Raw genomic sequence first — 6,166 nt, 5'->3', positions numbered from 1 at the left:
GAAGGCAGAGGCCCAACCCACTGAGCCACTCAGGAGTGCTGGTTCTTTTTTAGGATCTTTTTTAGGTTCTTTTCAAGGGTCTCACTGATGTCCTCCACTCTTTTCTCAAGTTCAGTGAGTATCTTTATGATCATTACTTTAAATTCTGTATGGGGCATATTACTTATACCTGTTTCACTTATGTGTCTTGCTGTGGCTTGGTCCTGTTCTTTTATGTGGGTCATATTCCTGTCTCCTCATTTTCTCTACTCTCTGTGTTTCTTTCTCTGTGTTAGGAAAGTTAGCTATGTCTCTTGTTCTTTAAGGTAATGGCCTTATGAAGAAAAAGTCCTTTGGTGTCCTGTAGTGCAGTGTCATCTGTTCCCCGGGACCTGGCACTTCAGGGAGCATCTCCCATGTTTGTTGTGTGAGCTCTGCTCTTGAGGCCTGGACTCTTTTTCCTTTAGTCCAGTCACCTGCAGAGGCTGCCTTTGCCTTTTGGGGGCAGTGTTTGGTCCCTGCTGGGTGGGGCACATTTTAAGAAGGTATGCACTAGTCTGCCTGTGAAACGAGACCTGCCACCATTGCTGCCAGAACAGAGGCCCTGCAGAAGGCAGGTCCAAAGACAAAGTGCTGGTGAGGTTTGCACCCGTCTTCTGGGAGTGGGGGTGGGGGTTGCTGCAGTGCTAGGACTAAGGCATGACTGGTAAAAGTGGCTCTGCCAAAGTGCAGGGGGCAGGGCTTGGTGTAAGCAAGTTAGGCAGCAAGTGTCCACACTGCACTGGTTCCCACAGGTGGCCTTGTCCTCATGTTGAGGGGAAGGGAGGGAAATGGAATCTGCCAGTTCTTTGTTCCCAGAGGGGTCTTCCTGTGACCGCTGCTTCTCAGGGCCATGCTCTGACATGAGTAAATCATTCTGTCTCATTTGCCACATGTGTTTTTCAAATTGCTGCTTCTATGCTGTTTTTCTGCTGGCCATGGAGCTATCTCTTTAAGGGTGGGGACTCAGCTTCCTCATGCTCTCTAGGCTCTCCCATCGTCCACTAATTTTTTAAAATTCTAGGCTTTAAGTTGCTGGTTGCAAGAACTCATGAATTTCAGCCCTTCTTGCCTTCCAAGCCTGATGTTAGAGGGATTTGTCTTCCCTGTGCAGGCTCCCTGTTGTGATAGTCTGTTTCTCATTCTTCTCTGAGGCCTGTCTCTCTCTCAGCCATGAATGGCCATGGTCCCTTTTGCTCCCATACCATATCTTCACCCTTCTTACTTTCTTCGATGTGGCCTTTGCCTTTAGTTGCAGAGTCTGTTCTGTCAGTCTTCAGCTCATTTTCTGGGTTATTTACACGGATGTGAGTGTTATCTAGTTGTATCCCTGGGATGAGGTGAGCTTAGGGTCCTCCTACTTGGCCATCTTCCCAGCCTTCAGATGTGCAAATACATTTTGGAGATAAATTCTTAGAAGTGAGAACTTGGGGTCAATGAATATGTTAGACATTAACAAATTCCCTTCCATTCTAGTTTCCATTCCTAGCCAGTATCCCTATGTGGTTACCTGTTATAATGTGCTAGATAGGACTGAAAATAACAATGTGTTTTCTCTAGTTTTTGGTGCCAGTCCCGTGGTTGTTCCTTTGGTCAAATTGTTAATTATGTTGTTTAAATATATATTTTTATTAATTTTTTACCTTCTTGGTAAAAGTTTATGGGTTTATTAATTTCTAATATTTTCATACATATTTACTCTAAATATTTTGAGGATATGTTAGATGTGTTTTATTTTATTTTTTAAAGATTTCATCCATTTATTTGACAGAGAGCAAAGAGCACAAGCAGGGGAAGTGGCAGGCAGATTAAGAGGGAGAAGCAGGCTCCCTGCTGAGCATCAAGGAGGCCAATGCAGGGCCCAGTCCTGGGATCCTGGGATCATGACCTGAGCCGAAGGCAGATGCTTAACTGACTGAGCCACCCAGGTGCCCCTGTTAGGTGTATTTTAGTTCAGGGATATCTTTTTTGATAGTTTTTTTTTCATTATGTAGTATCCATCCTAATAATGCTTTTTGACTTAATCTATTTTATTTTGTATGTAAATATATATTCACCTTTCTTTTGGATATTGTTTGTACAGTATATTTTTCTATCCCTTTATGTTTAATCTTTCTATGTCATTATTTTTTGTGTCTTGTTTAAATGGCATATATTTGGATTTTGATTATGTTTTAACTTGTCTTATCATCATCATCATCGTCATTTTATTTTGCTTAGTTTTAACTTCCATTTCTACCTTCTGTTGGATTGACTGGGACTTTAGCTTTCTGGGGCTTTTTAAGGGTGAAATATACCTTAGCGGCACGACATTTTCTTCATTATAATTTTTACCTGTGGCTCTTTTATTTCAGAAATTGGAGGGATACCTGGGTGGCTCAGTCAATTAAGTGCCTGCCTTCAGGTCAGGGTTCTGGGATTGGGTCCCTGCATTTCATCGAGCTCCTTGCTCAGCAGGAAGCTAGCTTCTCCCTCTGCCTGCCACCCCCTGCTTGTTCTCTCTCTCTCCACCTCTCTCTCTGACAAATAAATAAAGTCTTAGAAAAGAAATTGGAGACCATCTTTTCATTACATTGTAGTTTCTTCGTCCTCTTCCAGCTTAGGAAAAATTTGAGAAAAACTTATTTTGTAGAAGTTAGTTTGAAATTATCTTCCTCTCTAAGTCATAATTTAAGTGTACATAAAGCACACAAAACTGTATCTTACACTGTATGAGGCTTTTGGAAAAAATACATTTTTATTTTAATCTCTTATACTCTACAAATATTCTGTAAATTCCATCAAAAGAGACTCTTTTGAATATTCCCGTTATTAGGAAATACACACTAAAACACTTATGGGTAAGATTCATGTTGTATGTAACTTATCTGCAAATGATTCAGGAAAATAACTATATATACATACATAGATTTATTAGAAAGAAAGGGAGAGAGGGAATGATAAAAGTGAATGGTATACAAGAAACAATAAATGTTGGTGAGGTTGTGGAGAGAAACGAACCCTCTTGCACTGTTCATGGGAATGCAAACTGGTGCAGCCACAGCACTGAGAAACAGTACAGAAGTTCCTCAAAAAGTTAAAAATAGAACTACCTTATGGTCCAACATTTACACTACTAAGTATTTCCCTAAAGAATACAAAAATACTAATTCAAAGGAATACCTGCATCCTGATGTTGTTAGCAGCATTATATACAATAGCCAAATTATGGAAGCAGCTCAAGTGTCCATTGATAGATGAATGGATAAAGAAGATGTGGTATACAGAATACAATGGAATATTCCCACTTACAACAACATGGATAGATCTAGAAAGTATAAAAATGCTAAGCAAAACAAGTCAGTCAGAGAAAGACAAATACCATTTGATGTCACTCATATGTAGAATTTAAGAAACAAAACAAACGAGTGAAGAGGGAAAAAAAAGAGAGACAAACCAAGAAACTGACTCAAGTACAGAGGCTACCAGAGGGGAAGTGGCAGGGGGGTGGATGAAATAGGGGTGGAAATTAAATAGAGTATACTTATCAGGATGAGTACCAGGCAATGAATAGAATTGTTGAATCATATAGTACACCTGAAATTAATATAACACAGTATGTTAACTATAATGGAATTAAAAATTTTTTAAAAATCTTTTTAAAAAGAAACAAAAGTGAATGGTATAAAATGTTAACAATAGGTAAATCAGGGTGAAGGATCTAATTATGTTTTGGATACTATTTTTTTTAATTAAAAAAAAGATTTTATTTATTTATTTGACAGATCACAAGTAGGCGGAGAGGCAGGCAGAGAGAGAGAGAGAGAGAGGGGAAGCAGGCTCCCTTCTGAGCAGAGAGCCGGATGCAGGGGCTCCATTCCAGGACCCTGAGATCATGACCTGAGCCCAAGGCAGAGGCTTTAACCCACTGAGCCACCAAGGCACCCCTACTATTTTTATTTTTGCAATATTTTATAACTTTGGAATTATTTCCAAAGGAGGAGTTTTAAAACTTCATATTTAATAAAAGGTTAGAAAGGTAGCTTCTTTTTTAAGATTTTTCATTCATGGCAAGTAAAACACACACACACACACACACACACACACACACACACACACACACACCCCCTAATACATGTTTTTGATGATTGGGTGCCCCCTAGTGTTCAATTTCTGCAACTACAAAACTAACAAATTCAAACCCAATTTCTCAAAACTGGTTTTGGAAAGAGCTTTTGTTGATTTCTTTATGATGGCAACATAAGACTTGCAAAGAATGTTTGTGGTATCAAAATTAGTAGAAAAAAGAAAAAAAAAGCTCAAGCTACTAAACTATTAAGGAAAGAACCATGCATTGAGATATCAAATGCAGATTTCTGCCTCCTTTAAATCTTAACAAAGTCGCAGGAAGACATCAAAGTAAATAGAGGATTCAGAAGGACTCCAAGCGGTGTACAGAGTAGTCAAAACTAGAGGTTTACACATAACCCATGATAATTACGTGGCTTAGAATTTCTTCAAAACATCCACATACTTGAGGTGAAGTGGCCACAGCAGGGAAACTGGCAATATGTTTTTTCTTTTTTTTTCCTAAGCAACAGATGTTGTGGGATTTTGTCCCAAATAAATGCCATTACAATAAAAGAACAAAGTGGGTTTCACATCTGACTGAAGGTAATTTAGTATCATCAATTTTTAAAGAAACAGAATACTTTAATACATCCATCTGTTGAGCAAACCACTCACGCTAGCAATGTTTTAGACTTCTTCAAGGATTGTGGCTATGGTCCAAATTCTAACTCTCAGAAAGATCAGAATGTAAAATGTTGAGTTCAGTTTGGATATGCTCAGCATCTTCACCATCATCCCCATCATCAAACAGATTTTGACACCATCTCCGGGAACCCATGTAACCTGCCTTTGACGGTAGCTTGTCCTGGAAGACCATCTCTCCAGCTTTATCAGCAGGACAACGTGAAATATGTAACTTTGCTGTCAAGGAGTCTTGTAAACTCACCAATAAAATGTCCAAAGTTCTTATCCTAACCTTTCTTTCTCGATTTCTTCTGACCGTCCAAACATATTGATTCCAATTGCCCATTTCCCAGCCTTTAGGTCACGTGGGCATACTGGCCCATTGTCCTTGAACATTAGTTCTCTTATTTCGGGCTCATTCTCATTCTTATCTCTGCACCTCTTTCCACCTCTATCCTTGGGCACGGCTGCAATGGAGGTGTGGGTCTCTTTCTCTGTCCCTCCTGCGTGAGGAACAGCCGCCATGGGAGGCTGGGGGCCTCGTCTGGGAGAGCATTAATGTGTGGGACAGCATCCGATTAGGGGTTCCTTATTATTTCCCTTTTGTGCCACTCCACCTTTCTCGGAGTTAAACATTCCTTTTCTATTGTCTCAGAACCCTTTAAAAACTAAACCTGGTATATTTGATGGAAGTCTAAAATTCATCTGTAATTAATCTTCCTTCTGGAAGGAAGAGCTCAAATGCTTTGATTTCAATCATCTCCCTCTTCCATATTTTATAGAACAGTAGTTATACAACTACTGTTTTATAGTGGGGTATTTTTTTTTTTTGCCCAAATTAGCCATTATTGTTTTTTATGAGCATGTTTTTACATGCTCCTTGTTTATGAGCATGTTTTACATTGCTCCATGTTTATCAATTTCTTTGCTCACCATTCTTTTTTTTTCTTTATTTATTTGACAGAGAGAGAGAGAGAGCACAAGTAGGCAGAGAGGCAGGCGGGGGAGGCGGGGAAAGCAGGCTCCCTCTAAGCAGAGAGCCCGATGCAGGACTCGATCCCAGGACCCTGAGATCATGACCTGAGCTGAAGGCAGAGGCTTAACCCACTGAGCCACCCAGTTTATTGCTCTTTCTTTGTGAGTTACAGGTATTTTCTCTCTGGGATCTCAAGTCTCAAAAGACTTTGTGTGTTTGGTGTTTGTGACAGTGGGTCTATTTTTATTTTTCCTGATTTCCAGATCATAGTGATCCTTGAGTTTGGGGATTTATGTCTTTTACCAAGACTAGACATTTTTCTGCCGTCTCTCTTTTCAAATTCCTCTCTTTTCATTCTTTTCTCCTAGAATTTCTATTCCAACTATGTTTAGCCTTCTCACACTGTCTTCTATGTCTCTTCATTTTTTGGTCATAATC

General features: G+C 39.6%; 1 pseudogene; it reads right to left on the bottom strand.

The window, feature by feature from the left end:
• LOC116864784 overlaps positions 1–4,945 on the bottom strand; it is a 12,320-nt pseudogene extending 7,375 nt beyond the window's left edge.
• Between the last annotated feature and the right edge of the window lie 1,221 nt (positions 4,946–6,166).

The sequence above is a fragment of the Lontra canadensis genome, unplaced genomic scaffold (assembly GCF_010015895.1).
Source record: "Lontra canadensis isolate GAN:19392208 unplaced genomic scaffold, GSC_riverotter_1.0 scaffold6, whole genome shotgun sequence".
Classification (NCBI taxonomy): Eukaryota; Metazoa; Chordata; class Mammalia; order Carnivora; family Mustelidae; genus Lontra; species Lontra canadensis.
The sequence above is the reverse complement of the archived record's forward strand: the minus strand, read 5'-3'. Positions and strand labels throughout refer to the sequence as shown.